Source organism: Myodes glareolus, chromosome 14 (genome assembly GCF_982192425.1).
Source record: "Myodes glareolus chromosome 14, mMyoGla1.1, whole genome shotgun sequence".
Taxonomy (NCBI): domain Eukaryota; kingdom Metazoa; phylum Chordata; class Mammalia; order Rodentia; family Cricetidae; genus Myodes; species Myodes glareolus.
In genome coordinates this window covers 36,096,543-36,119,947 of record NC_142039.1, presented here as the reverse complement: position 1 = coordinate 36,119,947, position 23,405 = coordinate 36,096,543, and the positions used below count along the sequence as shown (strand labels likewise).

General features: G+C 37.8%; 1 protein-coding gene and 1 pseudogene across 1 annotated transcript in view; one reads left to right on the top strand and one right to left on the bottom strand.

Moving 5' to 3' along the window:
- Rala (RAS like proto-oncogene A) overlaps window positions 1-23,405 on the top strand; it is a 51,728-nt gene that overhangs the window by 9,600 nt on the left and 18,723 nt on the right. The window lies entirely within an intron of this gene.
- On the bottom strand, window positions 8,457-8,960 carry LOC125417378 (small ribosomal subunit protein eS12 pseudogene; annotated as a pseudogene).

The window sequence follows — 23,405 nt, the reverse complement described above, 5'->3', positions numbered from 1 at the left end:
TGAGTTGTAGTCCATCTTATAGATATATTACATTTTGCTCATCCATTCATTGGTTGGTGGATATCTGGATTATTTCTCTGGATTTTTGCTTTTTTTTACTTATTAAATAATCTTGCTGTGAATGTTCTTATAAAAGTCTTTATATGAATGTGTTTTCATTTCTCTTGGTATATACCCAAGGGTGTAATTGTTTGGTTGTGTGTACATTTATTCTTAACTTTTTCTGAAACTGCCAAACTGTCTTCTAAATTGGCAACTATTTTTTTCATTCCTATCACCAGCTTTTGAGAGCTTCTATTTGAGAGCTCAGCTGTAAGAACATGTTTACGACCACTGCTATAGTTTGTTATTATTATATAGCCATTCTAGTGGATATAAAATGATATCCCATTGTTGAATTTTGTTTATGTGGTTGTTTTTGTCTCCTCCCAGATGCTGGGATTACATGTGTTCATGACCACTTTCATGGTACTAAAGATTGAACCCAGGACTTTCTGCTTGCTGGGCGAGCCCTCTTCAGACTAAGCTGCGTCCCTAGCCCTTCTTATGATTTAATTTTCATGTCTCTAATGATCATGGCCTTAAGCATCTCTGTATGTCCTTAGAGACCATTCATACATATTCTTTAGTGAAGTTACTAATGCATTCTTCTTCCCTGTTTCTTTTTAAATTGGGTTAGTACCTTTTATTATGGAGTTATGTGTGTGTTCTATATATTAGGTTATATATATTAGCCTTTCATTAGATATGTGTTATTAGTAAATGATTTAGTTGGCAAGTGCTAGTATTCTGTAATGATGTGATGATAATTATGCATCCATGAGTGATGCATAATGCTTCCTCATTTGTTATGAAGCTATTTTTTGAGGGTTGGAATAAAAACTGGACTTTCCTTAATTTCTCTGCATGTTTATTACTGAACCACATACATAGCTCTTGATTTATTTTTTTTCTGTGGTGGATTGAGGAGTGGATAGATAATTTGCTTTCTAAAAGGAAGAGATTATGCACAGACAAGTCATATGTGTGCTTGTCTTAAGGTGTTATATCATTCTGTAGTGAATAGAAAGTTGCTTAATTAGGAAGTATTTAAAAATAAAGACATGTTTAATTGATTAATTTTGGCTCTGATCACACTTTGTGAGTAGCACTTTTGCAGCTTTTCCCAAACACATGTTAACACGTGGTCTAAGATAAAACATCCCATTTCCCACACATGTTAACACATGGTTTAAGATAAAACATCTCCTATTAACAATGAAATAACTTGATAATGGCCCAACCCTGCTTCTCCTAGCCATTCTTGTGTTTTCTTTAGCTGAGTAGGGTTATATCCAACTGTTTTGAAGTCCCTGCGTTCCTACAGATTGCTGAAATCGGTCTTTTATAGTTAGTTTGCTATCCTTCCACATTGACTGAAGTGCGGTTCTCAAGCTGTGTCAGTGCCCATATGGTACATGATTCATCTTTCAAGTGAGTTTTTTAAAGGTAAGGCGTCCCAGTTCGTTTTTATAACTGGGTGTGTGATAGATATGGTGACAATGATGAGGACTGTTGATGGAGCTGATTTTCCTGCTTAAAACTAGAAGTTCGGGGTTTTTTTTCTCACTTGACGTGCTTTTTTATCTAAATCCTGAATCAGTAATAGAACTAGTTGCTCATGTAGTTGGGCAAGTAACTTTGGATTCTGTGTGGATTTTGCATTTCCTCCACATACTGCCTTTCAAGATTTGTTTTCAGCATGTGAAAGGGAAAGGATTGAAAAGGTCGTCTTGTGTATTTCACCACCTGCGGGAGAAGCATCTTTGTGTTTAACTGCCATGGGTTCTCCAACATGGTAGTTGTTAAAAAGAAAAAAAACAAAAACAAAAAAACAAGTTTACTAATGCATGTGACACACATCCTGGGAGGAAAGCTCAATGAAGAGCAACAGAGTAGTGGCTCATGTATCTCTTCAACAGAGAATAATGTGTTTGTGGAGAAATGTTGGACCCCCTCAAACCAAACAAACAAAAGAGGTTTTAGGATTTCAGGGGCAAGAAACTGGAAGGATGTGTTCATGGGAAGAAACTGACGGAGTGAGATTTATGTATGGATTCTACTGTTGTCATCTACAGCCCACTGCAGTGGGGCTTGTCCTGTCTATTGGCCCTTACTTTCTAGTTCTTGATTTACCTTCAGCCTTAAAAAAAAAAAAGAACAGAGACATGTTTTCGCCCCCCCCCCAACATACACCTTTAAAGCTCGCACACAAGCACTAGCACACTTATCCAGCACTAGCCATTGTTACACACTGTGATGCTGTAGAATGTGCTTCATTTGCGTTTGTCTCCGTTTAAAATTATGACCTTGTAGGGGACAGTATCGAGGCTTCTCTGTTCTTTGTTTTACTTTCTGGACCACAACCTTGAGGATTTGTTAAACTGTACATCGGGTAACAGACTTAAAAGTAGCCATTTACCATGTCTTATACCTTATTCGACTAACAGAAGCTGGTGGTTATAGAACTGGTGCTTCCCACATGATCCACCAGTTCATCTCTCTAGTTTGTCACCATTCTGGTTTTCACAGATACTGTAGGTAACATCACTTCTCCAAATATGAATAAGCGAATATTTGAGACCAAATATGAATCCCTAGAATCTATAGATTACCTTTTGTGGTCAGACCCTAACCTAGGCATTTTCAGATTCAGTGTTTCCATGTACTCATCCAAATACACACCATGTGGTAGAAGATCACTGACGTTTAAGATTGCACCTTTAAGAATTGGGAAATAAACTCTTTTCTACTTTCTTCTTTTTTTAATCAAAAAAAATATTTTTGGCATCCAAAGTAGAAATGTCAAGGCCCTGGTGGTACAGGTTGTTATTCATTTGACACTCAGGAAAATAATTAGGCCATAGTACCTCATAAGAGTATACCTGCTAGTTAGTTTCCAAGTGATTTTTAAAAGTAAAAGAAAACTACTGAATGCAGGCAGGCACATAGGCAGTAGTATTCAGTAAGGAAATGTATGAAAGGGAGGCAAAAGACAGAAAGGCTGTAAAACACTTGCAGAAGAATTCAGAATTTCATATTCTAGGATCATTGAATCCAGGGAAAAGTGCCTTGAATGCATTATAACCCGTAAAAACAGGATTATGCTTGAGATGACTAATCTTGATTGTCAGGTTAACACACCTGCTGGGAACAGGAACACCCCCCAACTCTCCACCCCCATTGAAGAATTGCCTTTTCCAGGTTGGCCTATGAACATGTCTGTGGGACATTTTCTTGATTACTAATTGATATAGGAGAGTCCAGCCCACCACCTTTCCTAGGTAGGTGTGCCAGGGCTGTATAAGAAATGTAGCGGAACATGAGCCTAGGAGCAAGCCATTATGCAGTATCTGCTTCATTTCCTGCCCCACAGTTTCTGTCTTGAATTATGCCTACTTTCCCTTGATGAAGGTCTATGATCTGCAGGTATAAGATAAAATAAGCCCTTGCTTTTGAGCAGAGTATAATACTTCAGCAATAGAAAGCAAACTGGAACAAAAGATAATCATACTGATCTTTGGCCATCCAGAATTTTTTAAGGAACTTGTTAAATTGAAGTATTTGTGAGACAGATGAAATTCAAATGAAGCATGATTAATAAAAACTCAGAGATAGAAATTGGAGTTCAACCTGAAGGTCAGAAAACTCAAAACAGCCAACCACTGGCTCTTACCTCTACTTCAGTCCAAAATGGTGATCCTGCCTCAAGAATCTCAGAATGAGACAAACCAAGAGCTGTCTCCTCCTGTTTTATAATCCTCTCTAGTTCTGGGATTAAGGGTGTACACCACTACCACCTGGTTTCTATGGCAAGCTAGTGTGACTACTGGGATTAAAGGTGTGTGTCTCTGCTGCCTGGTCTGTAAGGCTGGCCAGTGTCGCTGTTTTACTTTTATGATCCTCATGCAAGCTTTATTTATTAAAATACAAATGAAATATAACTACATCCCAAGTTGAGAATCTCGATTGCCTATCATCATTGTGCTATTGCCTAGTGGCATGATTATAGGTGGTGTACGTTTCAGGAAAGTGGAAGAAAGAACCTTGAACATTTTCACCATAAAGATATTGTAAATGAGATTAATTCCTGTGTAATCTGACGTAAACATTATGCAATGTATATAAGCACCAAAATATGACATGATACCCTACTTATATATATAATTTTTAATGTTTTTTTGTGTATCACCTTAAATGTTTTTAAATGCAAACCAAAACATTCTTTCTGCCTGAGTATCGACTGCTTCTGGGAGCTAAGTTGTTTGTGGTTGTGGAAGTCTCACAGCTGTTGGATTTTGGTGTGTGTATGTTAAGAGGACAATAGATCCTGGGTGTTTACTCATTGATGATCATTTTCAGAGGTAATTTCTCATTTCTAGAGCCATAGTTTAACTTCTAAGGTTTCCCCAGCTTTACTTTGACTTGTAGCACACACTGACCCATTCCTCTCCCACCACTGATGAGGATGTAGCAAGCACTATCCTTTATCGAAACTGTCCAATTTTTCGCATAAGGATGTTTACTTACCTGCGTACTCAGAGTTAAAAGGATAACTTTCTATTTTCAGAAGAACATTATTCAATCTTTATCTTATTTTCTGTTACTGTGTTATTATAAATTGTGAAATAGAACACTGCAATTTATGGCTTTGAACCTTATGTAATTTTGTTACATCTTTAACTTTTTGATACAAATACTAACAATTTGTTTTTTAACAAAATTTTTGTTGTTTAAAACCCCAGAATTAATCTTTGTCAAAGCTTTACTACTATTGTAAAATAGTGAAGTTATCCCTGCTTTTAGTGAGATTTTAGTAACTTATTAAAATTTCCTACATTATGCATTATTAGAATATATGTCATTACATGAAAAATTTGAGCAAAATGTAAGAGACCCATATGCTACTCATAAATTATTGCTGATGTTTTATTATATTAAAAAATTAAGAATAATGTAACCAAACCTTTGAATTCTGGACCTTGAATGTGAAGTACCTTTTGGTTAGAAATATTGCAGTCATAATTGTAACTTTAACACCATTAGGATTTAGAACTGAACATGTATACATAAAAAATGCTGTTGCTGGAGGCTGGAGAGATGGCTTAGTGGTTAAGAGCATTGCCTGCTTGGTCCTGAGTTCAATTCGCGGCAACCACATAGTGGCTCACAACCATCTGTAATGAGGTCTAGTGCCCTCTTCTGGTCTGCAGACATACACACAGACAGAATATTGTATACATAATAAATAAACTTTAAAAAATGCTGTTGCTTATTATCTCAGAGTTTCTGTTGCTCTGAAGAGACACCATACCACGGCAACTCTTATAAAGAAAAACATTTAATTTGGGTGGCTTACCGTTCAGCGTTTTAGTCCATTGCCCTCATCACAGGCCATGGCAGTGTGTGTGCAGGAAGACATGGTACTTGAGAAGGAGCTGAGAGTCTTAGATCTTGATCAGCAGGCAACAGGGAGTGAACTGAACTAGGTGTAGCTTAAGCATAGGAGACCACCTACATGGTGACACACTTGCTCCAACAGTGCCATCTCTACTTCAACAAAGTCAAACCTCCTAACAGTGCCACTCCCTATGAGCTTATGGGGGCCAATTACATTCAAACTACCATATTTATGTTACAATTATAGGCCAAGAGGAAACAACAGGTTTCTTTTGTGTCTTTTTTGTCATATTAATCAATAACTCACATTTTTGACTACCCATTTTTTGACTTTGTTGAGGTGTGGGAAATGAAAGCATAAAGATTCAGAAATGTCTTTTCCTTTTTAAGCTAGTCATATGAACATGTGTTGAGATGAAAGTTGTTACTAGTGTTTTTTCTTCATACCCAACCTGGGATGAACTGGCAGTTATTGCTTCAGAAAATGAAATGAGAAAGAGAAAAATGATAGCAACTGAGGGTTTTTTGTTTGTTTGATTTTGTTAAGATTCTATTGGTTGGTCTTTCTTGAACGTTTGGAGCTAATAGTTTGTATGTGTTGTCTATAGAGTGTAAATCTCAAAGAAGCAGCCTTGTGGTAGAAGAAACTGTGTGGCATCACAGTGCAGGTCTTGTTTAGTGAACAAAACAAAAACAGACCTAGTCTTTCAACCCTACACTCTTCACTCCTGTTCTTCCATGTTTTCTTGGGTGTGTGGAGCTATCGTATTTTCAATTTTAAAACTAACCAGTTTCCACTTTAATTCTAAAGATGAGTTGGGAGAGGAATGTCATTTCTACAGAATGAGTGTTGTCTTAGTTACTTGTTTCATTGCTGTAATGACAAACAGTGCCCTGACAAAACCAGTATAAAGAAGGAAGGGGTAATTTGGGGTCACTTTTCAAGGAAAAGAAGGAGCTTGAAGCAGCTGGTCACATGGTATCCACAGACAGCAGAGGAAGAAGAATGCTTGTATTTAGCTCAAATTCTTTTTGTTTAAGAGAATTTTATAATTTTATTTACCACCTTCAGTAAAGGTAGCCTTCCCACCTCAACCAAATCTAGGTTGTCCCTCACAGACATGCCCAAAGGCAGCGTACTCTAAGTAATTCTCATCAGTATGCCTGGAGATTATCAAATTGGAGATGGTAGCCATCACTATGTTCTGATTCATTAACATAGTCTAAATTATTATTTAGATTTCTCAGCAATGTTTCCTAGTTTCCTCGCAAAGTTGTTTGTGGTAGCTGTGCTCCAAGATGTCCACAAAATATCTTTGCTTCTTTATATCTAAACCCTGTGTAGTTCCTTTCACAATAAATAATGGGAAACCTGTGGAGCCAAAAGACTATTGAGAAATAACATTAGCATGGGGGCTTCAAAAGCTTATAGTTTCAGTACAGCATCTTCTTTGCCTTCTTAGATAACCCAGTCTAGAAGAAGTGAGCTGACACATCAATGGAGAGGCCCAAGGGGCAAGGAACTAAGGTCTCCTGTCAACAACCACATGAGTGAAACATCTTAAAAACAGATTGTTCTGGGATGACAACAATCTTAAGAGTAACTCCTGCTGAATACGGTGGTGTGAATTATATCAGGTGACTGAGAAAGGCAACTGGATCTGAGGCATGGATCATAGGTGACTTACATGTAAAATAAAGAAGAACAAGAGTAACTTCAGGTTTGTGGTGGGTGCCTCAACATAACTGAGTGGTAATGCCATCTGCTGTAATTTGGAGTCCATGGGGAAGAGCAAGTTGTTTTAGTAAGTTCAAGCATGTGTCTATCCCATGGTAGCAGTTTGAAACGTGGGTTCCATCACCTCAAGTCTTTGATGATTATGATTGAATTTTGAGGCAAAATACATAATTCCTTGTACAGTCTTATGAGCCTTGTTTATACCTGTCTGGTTCCTGCTTTACAAAACATTTTGATGAATACTATAAAATATTAGAAGACAGTAGGTAGTCACCCTGACAATTTAGCTTCTTTTCCTTTAAAAAGTAAGCAAGGTATCAGTATGGAATGAGAACTCTAAAGATTTCTATTGACTCATGAGGCAATCCCTTCTAGGAGAAAATTGTATTGCCTCTGCCCTTATGAGCCTTGACATGTGATTATTCTTTGTAATGACTCAACTATGAAGATTATTTTTGTACGTGTTAAAGTCTAGTTGGCTATATCTGATTAAAGAGTTTCTTAGGTGTCTGCAACTATTCCAATGTATTTCCTAAAACTTGGATTGATGCAGTTTGGGGATTTTTCTAGTTCCATGTTTTAATTCCAGTTTAGACATGCAAAGTTATATTTCCAAAGTTTATATACTGAACTATTAACTTCCAAGATGATAGATTTGGAAGATGGAGCTTTGGGGAAATGATTAGGCCATGAAGGTAGAGCCCTCAAGAAGGGATTTGTATGGCTCCAGAGAAATCCTTCACTCCTCATACCATGTGAACTTGTGATGAGGAGAGAGCTGTCTGTGACCCAGACAGCTGATATTCTGGCACCCTGATCTTGGCTTTTGAAGATTTAAGAATTAAGAGAAATAAGTGCTTGTTGCCTATAAGCTACTCAGCCTATGATGATTTGTTCTAGCACTCTAAGTGGCTTCAGAGTCCTATTTATGTGACTTATCTTAAAAATAAAACGTCCAAAAACTCTTGCCTTCTTATCTGTGTTATAATTAAAGACTGAGAGATAAGTTTCTAAGCCCTTGAGCAGTCTTTATCAGCTGGTCTAACACTTAAGTATATCAGAACATTTTCCCAGGAAGTCACACTTAAACTTTCCTGTCAGATTTTAATAATGCTGTCTCTAAAGTCACACCTAGGAGGGCAAGATGGCTCACTTACCATTCAAACCTGACTATCCAAGCTTGATTTCGGGGATGCATGTAAAAAGGTAGGAGAGAACCAACCTCACAAAGTTGTCTTCTCACCTTCACACTTGTGCACGCCTGCACACACACACACACTTCTTTTTTTTTTTTTTTGAGCCAAATTTTTTATTTATTCATTTCTTGCACTTGAAGTACTCTTCGATGACATCCTTGACCTGAGATTCTTTGCCATAGTCCTTAACCACTACACAACTGCAACCAACTACTTTCCGTGGCTTTCCCTCTTGATCAATTTTAAAGAGGCCTACCCATTCCCAACAATAGTTTCTTGTTGTTGTCAACCTTAATTAGGTTGATTTGGTGCTCAGCACAAAGTGCCTCCACCAACTTGACATACATAGGCTCATCACAGTTGGATGCAAGCACACAGAGATGGGCTTGGCGCTTGTCTAAGGCTTTGGCAGCTTCGCAGATACCACGTTCGAGGCCATCGTGGATGAGGGCGGTCTTCAGCACCTCTTGAAGAGCAGTGTTGATGTCCATTACACCTCCAGCAGCAATGCCTTCCTCGGCCATGGCGGTGGATTACGGGTGAGGCCGAATCTTGAACACACCCGTGGCTCCGCCTCCGCGCAACTTGGTGGCGGCAGGGGAAAAGCACACACACACTTCTAATAATTCTTTTTAATTGGCCATATTCAAATTTTAGACTATTATAGATTTTAAAGGTTATAGGGCTTTGTGTGCAATCTTTTCAGGCTGAAAAACATGGTCTGTAAAGATTTATGAACAGCAAAAAACCTGAATTTATAGAGGGTCAGCCTAGGCCCATTGCTACATAGTCTAGCCTTTCTGATTTAGTGTATAATCAGAGCTTTGATTGTTTTAAATACTGGGGAAAATTAAAAATGAACATATAAAGTGTTTTGGTGAAAATTTTCCATCAACTTTAGGAAAAAGATATTGCCGCTTTCACACTTTGTTCATTCATTCAGCAAACATTAAATAGCTGCTATATGTCAGGAATTATCCAAGATGACAGAACTGTGACAACAAATGAACTGAGTAGAATCCCTGCCCACTTGGATGTGAGCATACACAGCTTACATACAGATGCACATACACACATGTAAGTAAAAATAACTTTTTTTTCATTCTGATATAGTTAGTGGCTCATGCCTTGAATTCCAGCACTCAGGAGACAAGGCAGGTGGATCTCTGTTATTTCGATGCTAACCTGGTCTACAGAGAAAGTTCTAGGACAGTCAGGTTATTACACGAAGAAGCCCTTGTCTCAAAAAAACAAAAACAAATGTTTTTTCAAAGAAAGGTTTATGAAAAAGAGAGTGGCTGTCTCAGTGAACTGCTAGTCTAACAAGTGCATAGTAGTGAAGATGGAGAATTGACCACAGTAGTTTGGTCTTTGATGTCCTTGAGAAGAGCACATCAGTGAGTTATAAAAAATGGAAGTAGAGCAGAGCCGTTTCTATTCTATAAGGTGAAGGAAGAGAGCTGTGTCAGAAACAAATTGATGAATGACAAGAAGACAGTTTTGTGGAGTGATAACTTGAATTAGCTGCAATGAATGGTATCTGTTGGATGAGTGGAAACATTTTAATTAATTTAATTAGATTAAACTAATTAATTTAATTAGATTGTTCATAAAAGGGGCAAAGAGCCAAATCCACCTCACTGCCAGATTTTAGATAAAAGTTGTTTTGGAATACAGCCATACTTTTTGACTTGGTATTGTCAGTGACGACTGCTTTGGCGTCCCTGTGGCAGAACTGAGTAGATACTACAAAGCTCAAAGTATGCTTGAAAGCTGCTGACTCTAGGTTTATAGGAGCTGAAGAAGAGAGGTTGAAATGGGAATGGGGAAGGCAGAGAAGCAGAAGTTAAATAAAGGAACTGTTTTGTTTTGTTTTTGTTTTTGTTTTTCAAGAATGAATTCAAGTATCTGTTTTGGTTTGGTCAAAACATTGGAAATCAGAACCTTGAATTTAGCAAACTGGCTTGCAGCTTAGGTACTTTTCCTAAGTGGGTCCTTGAAAAGTCCTTAATCTCTGTTAGCTTTCTAGCTACATGACAAAATATTGAAAGAAAATAAATCAAAAAAGAAAGATTGTTTCCAGGCCTTTTGAGGCAGAGTGTTATGATATGAAGTACATGGCAAAGCAGAGCCACTTGACTCATGCAGACAAGCAAAAGAAGGAGTAAGGGAGAGAAAGAGAAAGGGACTGAGGTTCCCATCACCTCCTCCCCAGTAGTCTAGTTATGACTCCATCGGTGGATAATGTATTGGTGAGATTAGAGTCCCCGGTCCAGTTACCTCCCAAAGGCTCCACCCACCTCTGACTCTTGTTTTAGAGATCATGCCTTTAGGACATGAAGTTTTAAAGGACATTTTAATCCAAATCATAACAACCTCTAAAATTGTAAGCTAGCTGTGTAGTTACATATTGATGTATTACAAATCACCTCAATCTCTGCTACTTGGACCAGCATACATTTATTTCTCTCACTTCTTCTGTGAGTCAGGAGTCTCAAGCCTGCTTAGCTATGTGGTTCTAACTCAGTATCTCATCAGGCAGCACTCAGCTGAGACTTGGCTAGGTCTAGAGAATCTGCTTCCTTGTTTATATTATTGTTCACAGGAGGCTTCAGTTCTTTGCTCCTAGGGCCTCTCCATAGAGTTAACTCACAACCATGTTTCCCCCAAGTAAAACAGTGAGAGAACAGCCAGAACAAAACCCTACTGTGTCCTAGAAATGACATGCCTTCATCTCAGCTGCATTGTATTGGTCACACATACCAGCCCTAGCACAACATTGATTCTTGGGACTGTTGGCCACACTGGCCTAATAGAATGCTAATAAAACTTTAAGTTGTGCTCTTCCAGCATTGCCATGTGGCCAGTGTTGGTGTAGTTGCCCAGAGTAGTTATTTGTGACAGTTTGGTTATATTAAAATCATAATTACTTGTAAATTCTTTTTATTTTCAATAGCTTTCCATTTTCTTTTTCCTGATTTTAAGAGTAACGTTCAGGGTAGAAAACTGGAATGCAGATAACCAAATATTCTAGAAATTAGACAATTTTTATGTATCATTAATCAGGTTACTTTTACTGAAATTTTGCTCATGATCTTGTTTATATTCACAAGTTAAAAATAAAGTTCCTCCATAATGCTGTTTGTGAACTTCTGTACTAGTTACTTTTCTGTTGCTGTGACAAACACTATGACCGGAAGCCAACTTATAAAAGAAAGCATTTCATTGGGCTACAATTTCATACGGTTAGAGTTCTTGATGGTAGAGTGAAGGCATGGTGGCAGGAATAGCTGAGAACTCACATGTGAATATGTAAGCAGGAGGCAGAGAGAGCACACTGGTCATGGCAAGAAATTTAAATAACTCACCCACTCCTCCCAAGTGAATTATCTCCTCCATCAAGGCCACACCTCCTAATTCTTCCTAAGCAGTTCACCAACTGGAGCCAAGTATTTAGACATATGAGCCTATGGGTGCCATTCCATTCTCATTTAAAGCACATTCCACTCCCTGGCCATATCTTAATGCTAAATGTATTTGTCCCTCTTCAAAATCCCTCAGAGTCTTTCACAGTCTCAACACTGTTTTAAGATCCAAAGTCTCTTCTGAGACTCAAGGCAATTTCTTAACTAATCACCTATGAAAATAAAAAAGGAGAGCACATGCTTCTCACATGCAGTGGCACAGAATATACATCACCATTCCTAATTTGGTGGGGAGGGTATAGTAAGGAAATGCTGGAGGAAAGACCAAAACCCAGCAGGGAAAATTCTGCTCCTTGTCTGATGTCAAAGGATTTAGATGGCTCTGTTAGGCTTTGCTGCCTCAAGATACATCTCTGGGTTGGTTCCACTCCCTGTGTGCAGCTCTCCTTGGCAGATGTCCTACAGCTCTGGCACCTCTAACATAATCCAGGCTTCACTTTCACAGCTTCATATACTGTTCTCTCAGCACCTACATGCAGGGCCTCCCCTGCCACACAGCTGTAGCCTCAGAAGCTCCCCTTAACTATGGAGGAAGATTCCACATCTCTCTTTGTCTTGTGTCTTTCATGACTCAAAAGCCAGAACCACGAGGGCAGCACTGCTAAGTTCTGCTGCCTGCTTGGAATGGAGTCTGGCCTTGAATATGGCCTTGAATCACATCTGCAGCCGCTTTGGTTTTTGCTTTTTAGGAACAGAAATTATTTAGGCCTTTTCATAAGTTGGACGCTTAGCTGAGGATACAGGTGTCTTGCCCTGATGGAACCCCTCCCTTTATTTCAATGCACATCAGGCCTCACCTCGGTCTCCTTATCTCTTTTAGCACAATTCTGGACTCCAGCATTAAATTTCCAGGTGCTCTTTTTCTCTTCAAACCATGTTTTGTACTTCTTTTTGCCCCACTTGCTCTTTTCTATTGTAGATCTGCATGAGAGTAATGATTGGTGACCATGTGGCAGAGTCCTCCATGCATAGGTGTGCAATCTGACTTCGACCCTGATTTACTGCTTCTTCCTTCTCTGCCCAGCCCTTCTGTTAGGATTTTTGGGGACAAGAGTTGGGAATTGGGGAAGTGGTGTTGTAACCTAGGACTTTATACTTCTAGACAGTCACTTTACTGCTCAGTTACATCCCAGACCCTTTTTTGTTTTGTTTTGAGGTGAAATTCTGATAGCTCAGAGAGGCTGAATTTTAACCTCTCCTTGCTTGCATCTCTCGAAAGATCCATGAGACATCCTGCTCAGCTCCCACTTAAGAACACTTGCTACACCTGCTTCCTCCCTATCATTTCTTATCAGTTAGTTGCTGACTCAGCCTCCTGACCACAGGTTAACTTTTTTTAACCAAACAAACGGAGCATGTTTTTGTGTTGTAAACAAAAGCAGTAAGAAGAATGTAACATACCTTAAAATATTATTCTACAACATTTTTCCCTTTTGTCTAAATAAAAATGAAAGGTTTTAACTTTAATATAGTGAAACTATATACAACAAAAACAGTTATTAAGTAAGAATTAATTTACAATATGCAGCCCGTTTGCATTTAGCAAATCCAGAGAAAATACCACATTATCCATCTTATTTTAGTGAATCCAAAGTTTTATACCTAACTTTCTTTCATAATTAAAGAATACTGCAGCTATAACTGTAGATGTTAGGAATATTTCTTAACGTGAGCTCTCTGCCAACACAAAATTCCCAATCAAGCCAAATCAAAACAAGCCAAATTAAAAAATATCCAGGTTTAATGGGAGTTCTGTACTCTCAGGTGGCCCCGAGGGAGGATGGGAAGGCCACAAACGCGACCACCAGGAAGAAGAAAAAGAGACCACGTGTTGCTCTTTTGGGAGTTCATTTAAATACTCTGTGGGGATTTGGAGTCCAGACCCATATAACGCTCAGGGTCAGGACCTGGCCTACTGGGATTTGGAGTCCAGAACAATATAACTCTCAGGCCTGGAACAGATGTGAGGGACTGAGGCTATGCTCCCAACTTAACAATAACTATTCAGTCTTCAACTCCATCCAAGACCATAGAAGGTATTACCTAAGTAAATAGGAAGTGTATTGCAAGCAACTTCCAAGACTAGAAATGACAGACATCTGGCTGCCTGGACAGTTATCCAAAGTTTCTCTGCAACATCGAGGCATTCATCTTCAGCCACAGACCTAGAATATCTTATAAACTTTTAAGTAAAGCAGAAATTTTGAAGGACTGTCCTACCTTATTTTGGCAAAGTTCTGCAGTCACTTTCCTGTGGGTCTTCATGTCTAGTCGACATAGCACATAGTCAAGCAGTCGAGGCAAAAGCATTTTCTTACTCAAATGACTAATCTTGCCACAATGAAAGCAAACTCCTGTGGAGTTTCTTCGATGTCCATCATCCTTTTATGAAGTAAATTGGAGCTGCTAGGAGCAAATGTGTATCATTGTCATGAAAAATCCTAAGTTAATGAAACGTTTTAAGTGTCATATTCTGTAGGTCTTTATCTGTCTAAAATGTATCTCTATATGATCTTTAAAACATACTTAACATATCTACAAATTTGATTGTTATAGATGGCTAACTTCTAGCCTGTGTTTCTTGATTATCCTAATAGTTCATAATAATAGCTTTCGAAAACTAGAATTTTAAATTTTACATTTTTAAATGAACTTCAGGGTACAATACCTTAAACAAGAGTAGAAAGATATATACAGTGTAACAAAATTTAACTTTAAATTTTTGTCAATATACCAAATTCCATACTAATGCAAAATATCTGAGATTAATAGTTGTCTTTTTATCCTATATTCCCAAAATTATAATAAACAACCATAACCTACCAAATAACCAACAGCCTCCCACAACCCAACTCTTGGGGAATGTGGACAATGTTTTCTCTAGATTACTTATTACATCTGTGGACAACATGTCTTTAGCATCCCTCAGAAAATTTGAGATAATGGCCAAGTCCTGAAAGATCAGCAGTAACTATTGTTGATAAATATCACCTGTCAAGATTCAGGAGGTCTCCCTTGATCAAATCAAATCCATATCAACCTGGAACGAATTCACAGCCTCTTGTTATCTATCTATGGAAACAAAAACAAAACTGCTTCTCCAAAGCATTTATGATTTCCATGTAACAAATATATATCTTTTTGTTTTTACTTTTTTTTTAAAAGTTAAGGCATTCATAAAGTATTTAGGCTGATTGAACAGTCCCTCTTTTTTCTTTTTTAATTTTTTATTTTAAATTTTTTATTTATTTTATATATAAGCTACAGTTCCTTCTCTCTCCTCTCCTTCCCCTTTCCCCCTCACTTATCTCCCCAACTCACCCCCATCCACTCAGAAAGGGTAAGGCCTCCCATAGGGAGTCAACAAAGCCTCATCCCAGTCTCTTAATGAAGAATTCTAAATAGGGTTTCTGTTGCTCTTGGGGTATAACTCAGTTTTACCAGTATTAATAAACTATTCTTCAAGGTCATTTTTTTAAGAGTCATTTTCTTTCCAAATGCATGTGGTTTCCTTTTACAGAAAGTATACTTAGATGAAATAAATCAGACAGCTCACACCAGGAAATCCTGATTACATGGGGAATAACACTGATAGAAATCCGATCTAGAAATGCTGGGAACTCACTGAGGGGTTGACCACATAGAAAGCAGGCAGGAGGAAGAGAAAGCTGTGCGAAATCAACTCTGTTTACACAGCCTTCTGTATCACCATGGGCACATTTATTTTACTCAACTAGAGAAAAATGGAAATTTTGTTTTTTCTTTTTTTGATACTGTCTTGCTTATAATCTAAAATAGCCTAAAATTTGTGGTCCTCAAGAGTTTCAGGCATGCACTTTGAGAAAAAAATACTTTTAGTTTTGTGTGTGGGTATGTGTACACATGTGGACAAGAGTGGGTGCCATGCTCTTGAATGTGGAGGCTATAGGAAGTTGTTGGGTGGCTTCCTCTGTCACTTCGTTCTCAGTTGGAGATTTGGGCCTAGACTGACTAGCCATTGAATTCTCAGCATCACCTGTCCTGCAATTGCTAGGGTGACAGCCTTGCCTGGCTTTTATGTGAATGATGGGGATTCAAGCTCAGGTCCCCAGACATGGACAGCAAACACTCGCTAAGCCGCCTCTGCAGCCCCCAAAATGTTTAACTAAAAACATTTTGGTTGAATTGTATGGACCACAAAATAATTGCTATGTTTATCATCAACTATTGTAGCAAATCTGTATTAAAGTGGTCACCTTAGAAATAATTGAAATGTGTATATAGAGTGAGAAAGAATTGAATCGTCTCAGTCTTCTGCCCCATTTTGTGTACTTAATTCTTTGCTGAGCGTTTATAGGCAGTTCATTCCATTTTTTTTATAGTAATAAACTAGAAAGATTGTGCCAGCAAGACAAAATCTGCACATTTTTGCCTTTTCCTCAGTAATTCTATTTTTAAATTGTAAAAATCATCTCCCATTCAGAAGCTTATCTTCTTCAGTTTCTTAATTGTATTTTCAGGAGCAGAATTTTCAATTTGATGAAAGTGTCCTCATCATTTGATCTTTCATGGATTTTGCTTTTGGTGTTAAATCTAAAAATTATTACCTAAGCCAGGGTCACATGCTTATTCTTCTGCTTCTAGAAGATTTGTGGGTTTAGTTTGTTATCTGAAACGGTCCACTTAGAGTTAGTTATTTATTGATATGGTATGACATATGGCTCTATGTTAATTTTTAAATACGGCTATTTAGTTGTTTCGGCGTTACTTTTGGGAAGCTTATCTCTTCTGCGTTGCCCTTTGCACCTTTGTTAACAGATGTTGAAAGTTTTAAACAACAGAAATGCCCATCAGAAAGTGAGTGGATAAGGAATTGCAGTGTGTTCATACTGCAGAGCACTACTTAGCAATGAAATGAAGTGGACTTATTGACAGAAGCAGCAGGAATGGATCTCAAAATTATGCTGAATGAAAGAAGCCAAACAAAGCAGTGTATATTATGCCATGAATAAATGTAGTTTTTACGTTTTATTTGTTGATTTCTACATATCCATGCTTGCTAGGCAAGCAGTTATTTTTCTTGTTAGCTTTTTTTAATTTTTAAGAAATCAATATAAGAGAAGAAAGCAGTCCTTATTGCATAACTTCATTTTATGTAACTCAAAAATGCTTAACTAATCTATTATAGAAAATCAGGTCTCTGGAGAGAAGTATGGGGGAAAGAAGGGATTATAATGTTCAGATGTGTGAATGTGTGCAGTTTACTTACTGTATGGTGTATTTCAGTAGCCCTGTTGCAAGTAAAATTCTAAAGTTTATGTAGAGTAACAGTGGTTAGATCAGGTTTTAATAGTGGAAGCTTTCTTTTCCCATCTAAACATAACATTTGGGAAATTCTGTGTTGTAAATTAAGTATACCAAGTCATGGCATGTCAGTCCTCACAGGGCCTATTTTTGATAGCAGTCTTTAGCTGTTTACAAATCCATTTTGCTAGTTGACCCAAATGTCCACAAATTTTCCTCAAATATTTCATTTGCAGAAATTGCAAAATGCATCAGGAATGCATCAGGATTAACATACAACAGTTAAAAGGTGAAGAATGGAAGGAGAGAGAGCAGTGGAGGAGGTGCTGAGGATTCACATCCTAAGCTGTGGTCAGATGGCCTTTGGAGAATTTATGCACACTCTGCAAACTGCTTTCACTTTTTCACCAGGTGGATTGTTTTTCCTTACAGTGCAGTGTTCTTACAAGGAGCTCTGTAGTCTCTGATATTGTAACTGATCTGTAGATTTTGAGGGTCAAAGTCAAAACCCTTTTTCTGCTGTCTTTAATTTAGTTAGTTCCATGCTTCATTGTAGTTATGTTCTGTCGACCGAAATGTAACTAGTGATTCAAAATTCAGCTTATTTGACCTTTCTTTGTTCTGAATATTCCTTTGGCTTATGAGAGTAACAACTATATTTAGGCCCAAGAATTTATTCTACTTAAACACCCAGGCTTCATCTGTTCACACTTGTAGTTTATCAGGTTGAACTCTTGTAAAATGGCATGTAAAGAGCTTTAATCTTTTATTTTCTTCTTTCCGAGCCTTAGAGTCAAGGCTGACTCATTTGGGATTAGTTATGAGGCAGGTATGATTCGTGATCAGCAAGAACTGGGGAAGAGAAAGGTAATGTAAGCGCTGCTGCGGGTTCCCTGGTGATGGAATGCAGCTGCCACTACTGAAACAAGTCCTGTCTTCATAAAACTCCCACTGCAGCCAAGGTGTGTCCTGAAGCCCCGCCCAGTAAAAAACTAAGTAACACTCTGGCCAGCCCTGCTGCAGATTAACTGTCCTGCCGTGTGGCAGAGTGGGGAACATGGAAACTACCAGTTCAGGGTCCGAATCCTGGATCAGCTCTAGGTTTAACTTAACCTCAGCGGTTCTCAGTCAGATATCCTGCATATCAGATATTTATATTATGATTGGTAACAGTAGCAAAATTGCAGCTATGAAGTACCAGTGAAATAATTTTATGGATGGGGGTTCACCACAACATGAAGAAGCTGTACTAGAGGGTTGCAGTTTTAGGGAGGTTGAGAACCAGTGCTCTACCATAACTCCCTAGAACTTCATACAAGTGACCTAACTCTTCTGATGCCTCTATTTCCTCATATGAAAAATGAAGGGTTTGGTTTATTTATGCTATCTTCTGTGATCCTTCAGTTTTATTTATGTATTTTTTTTTAAAAAAATCTTACTTCAATGTAAAAGCAAAGCAGCTCATTAAAATCATATTACCTTGTAGAACTGGAAAACAAGAATTCTAAAGGATATTGTATTAGGAGAGTTCTCTAGAAAAAGCCAGCTTCCATGGGGATTAGATCTTCCACATGTCATTGCATTAGCTATCGAACTGCTCTCTTAGTTGAACCTGTTAAGGTTCATAAGTGGTTTAATTTTGCTTTTAGCCATTAGATTGAATTTATATTTTATTTTTGTGTGTATGACCATGTATGTATGTATGGTGTATATAAATATTGGGAAGCTAGGGTTACACATTTCTTTGAGAGAGGGTCTCTCAGTGAACCTCGAATTAGACTAGAACATACTTTATTTTTTTTTTTTACTATATTGAGTAAAGTAACTTAGACCCCAAAAGGCAGTGGTTGTCTGTCTTTCTTATTTGTGTCTTTCTGTTTTGTGTTGACTATTTGAATTTTCTCATTGAGTCTGTTCATGCTTATTTTTAATAGTATTGTTTTAGATTTATTATTTTTTTCTGTGTATGAGTTTTGACTACATGTATCTAAGTACATTGTGTGAGTATGTGTCTGATGCCCTCAAAGAACATAAGAGGGCATCAGATTTCCTGGAACTGGAGTAAGGGGTGGTTGCATGCTTCTATCTGAGTGCTGTAGATCAAACCTGGGTTCTTTGCAAGAACAGCAACTGCTCTTAAGTTCTGAAGCATTACACTTAAAATCAGGAAACTGTGTTGAGAGAAGAAAGAGCAGAGGTCCTAGGAGTGTTTGTGTGTGCATCGGCTGACCAGCACCAGTGCTAGGCTTAGAAGAGGAGCTCTTGGGAATGAGCCTGTGGTAAGCAGATTATAAAGTGGCCTTTGTAGGGCTTTAGATATACAGTAGGCATCTTATAGTGCCACCAAGTTGCTGACCTGGCTGGATGATTTGTGTGTGTGTGTGTGTGTGTGTGTGTGTGTGTGTGTAGCAAGCAGAATTTAAAGTTTGCTGCTCTATGCCTCCTCCCTGACTTTCCTCCTCCCTCCCATTCATCCCTATTGTTCCTTAAAAATAATTGATTGTTCAAACACAGTTCCTTAGATTAGCAGTTAATTAGTGATCTGTAAAAGGTAGGATTCATTGACATGAAGAGAATCATTGTGGCTTGAGAATCATTGTCAATTTTAAATTCTTGGTTTCTAGAAATTATTTTCATATGTAATTTTGAAAGAATTGACTAATCAGTATGTCCTTAAGACACTACCTGACTTTCACAGTAAATACACTTTGGTATATGTTTGGGTTATGGGGAAAAGTTTGGTCGTAGGAAGTCTTAAGTCAAAAGAGCAAAGAAACCAATGTAAAGAGAATACAAACTCTGCCTTAAAAAGACTTTCAAATGTTTGTAAACTAGAAGCTGTACTTAGATTCTATTTTAAAATGTTATATTTGTAGCCAAGCTTGACTTTGCATGCTTGTAGTTCCTGTATTTGCAAGGCTGAACCAGGAGATTGTAAGTTTCAGGACAATTGGAGCTGCAGAGGGAGAACTTTTCCCCTTTTACTGAAAATAGATTTGTTTTCTCATATCATATATCTTGAATACAGTTTCCTCTCTCTCGACTCCTCCCAGTTCCTCCCATCCGGATCCACTCCCTTTCTGTCTCATTAGAAGGCAAACAGGCTTCTAAGGGATAATAGTAAATTATAACAAAATATAGTAAGATAAAGCAAAAGCTATCACATCTGATTTGGATGAAACAAACAAAAGGGGAAGAGCTCAAGAGAAGGCACAGGAATCAGAAACCCACACATTCACATACAGGAATCCCACTAAAAGACTGAACTGGAAGCAGTAATATGTACGCAGAGGACCTGGTGCACACAGACCTGTTTTGATTTCAGTTTTTTAATTAGCAACATTTTTGCATGCAGTGGATGTTATAGCAGAAAAGAAAGCTCTCACCCCTCAAGTAACGCTATATTTACTGCTCATACTCAAACATAAATTGTTTTCAGCCTTCTAGTGTCTTCCTCCGTTTCTTCTGTGGAGAGCTTTAGTTTCCTTGGTTAGCTTTATTCCTAAGTGTGTGTTCATTTGTTTTTATGACTGCTGTGAATGGGATTTATTCCTTGATTTCTTTTCCAAACTATGTTTGTAATTGTTAAACGTAGGAAGTTTACTGACTTATGTGTTAATTTTTTTAATTTTTTATTGTTTAAGAATTTTATACATGCAACAATGCAGATTGTTTTTAAGAGAATTGTTTATTTTTATGTGCATGAGTATTTGCTTGCATGTGTGCATATGTACCACATGTGTGTCTGCTGCCCACAGAGGGCATCAGATCTCGAGGAAATGGAGTGACAGATGGTTGTGAGCCACCCATGTGTGTACTCGTAGTTAACCCAGATGTCTGCAAGAGCAGCAAGTGCTTTTGACTACTAAGCTATCACCCCAGCTCCTGTGTGTTTTCAAGAAGCTCATCTCTCAATCCCCTGTCCTGATTCCTCCCCTTCTTCCCTCTCCATGTGTTTTCTCCCAACCTCATGTATTCTGTTGTTCTGTTTTTAAAGCCTGCTGAGTTTGCTCAGCTCTGCTAGTATGTTTATGGGTATGTGGCTATCTCCTAGAACATGGGTAGCCTCTCATGGGCCGCATCCCTGAAGAAAAATGACTATTCATTTACCAGGAGCTTCTCAACTGTGGTGGGCTGGGACTTCATGATCACATCTCCCCTCTATGCTAGGATTTTGTCTGACTTGATCTGAGCACTGCACAGTCTCTTGTTCCCTCCATGTTGACCAGTGGTGGGTCTTTGTGTTTAGTTTATGTCTAGTACTAAAAGAAGCCTGTCTGGTGAGGGTAGAGAAATGCACTAACTTATGGGTGTAACAGTAAGTCATAAGAAGTAAGTTTAATACTGTGTCCATCTAACATAATAATACTAATAGGTTCTCTCTTAGGGCCTAACATATCCATATCTAGCCACAGGTTCTTGGCCCCAAAACTGGTGCCAAACATGAGTTCCAGCTTGTGGAACTTGCCCTAAGTCAGATCAGAAAGTAGTTGATTACTCCATAACATTTGTGCATCGTACTACTTGGCCACTTTTTAAGTTGTTCAGTGGAGTCTCTAGGGTCTTTTATATATAGAATCATAAAATCTACAAATAGGAATACTTTGAGTTCTTTTCCAATTTTTATCTCTTTTATTATTTAACTTACTGCTATAGCTAAGACTTCAGACACTATACTGAATATGAGTGAAGAGAGTAGACACATTCATGATCTTAGCAAACATGCTTTAAGTTTTTTCCATTTAGTTTCACATTGGCTGTAGGTTTGCCATAACTTTACTATGTTAAGGTGTGCATGACTTCGATCATGAAGGGATTGTATGTATTGAGATAATACTGTGATTTCTGTCTTTGAGTACATTTAATGAATGATATAAAATAAATATCTCTATATGAAAAATCCCAGATGAACACCAGTTTTCAATACGCCTCTCTAGATAGGTTTATGAATTTACATCTGTACATCTCCTAATAAAGGGAAATTGATCATGATGAATTATCTTTTTATTAGGATCTTGCCAGTGTTTTATTGAGAATTTTTGCATCTGTGTTTATAAGGGAGATTAGTCTCTAATCTCATTTTTTTTTGTTGTATCTTTACTGGGTTTGATATCACAGTAACACTGGGTTCATAAAAATTTTGAAGCATTCCTTCCTTTTTTGTTTGATTGAATAATTTCAGTGATATTGATACTCTTTTTTAAAGGTCTCAAAACTCAGCAGTGAATCCATCTAGTCCTTGGAATTTTGTAGTTGACAAACCTTTTATTACTGTTACAATCTCATTGCTGCTTATAGATCTGTTTAAATTGGTTTAATTGTATCGGTTAATGAATCTAGAAATTGACTCATTTCTTAGACTTTCCATGTTAGGGGAATACAGGGCTTTAAATGCATCCTTATAATTTTCTGAATTTCTTTGGTGTCTATTGTAATGTTTCTCTTTTCATTTCTCATTCATTGTATTTTCTTCTTTTCTGTTTCTCTAATTTCTGCTCCAATTTTAATTATTTCTCCCCATATATTAGTTTGGCACTTAGTTCTTTTTCTGGGCCTTAAGGTGCATCATTACGTTCTTAGGACTGCCTTCATTATAGCCCATAGATTTTTGGCATGTTATGCTTTCATTTTCATTCAGTTTTAGGAAAGATTTTGGGTTCAAAGTGACCCATTTATTATCTAGTGGTATGTTGTTTAGTCTCTTTGAATTTGTACCTTCTGTGGTTTCTCTTGTTGGCAATGTTGTGTTGTGGTCATATAGAAAACAGGATGTTTTCAATATTTCTATGTTAATGCTTGCTTTGTGTCCTAATAGTTTTGGGGAAGGTTCTATGAGCTTTTGCAAAGATATGTGCATTCTTTAGTGTTAGGTGGATATTCTGTAGATGTCTGTTAGGTCTGTTTGATTTATAGTTTCATTTAATTCAAATCTCTCCCCTCACCTTTCCCTTTCCCTCTGTGATGATATTTTATTTGTGTTTTAACAAATAAAACTTTTCTGAAGATCAGAGTGCAGAACTAAGCCACTAAAGGCCAGGCAGTGATGACACCTGTAATCCCAGGACACAGGAGACAGAGGCAGATACATCTCTGGTTAGTTCAAGGCCACCCTGAGCTACATGAAATTAATCCAGTATAAAAGAGAAACAGCCAGGCAGTGGTAGCTCACACCTTTCATCCCAGTACTTTGGGAGGTGGAGACAGGAAGAGATATGGCTGGGCAGAGAGAGAAATAAAAGGCAGGAGGAGACAGGAGAACAGATG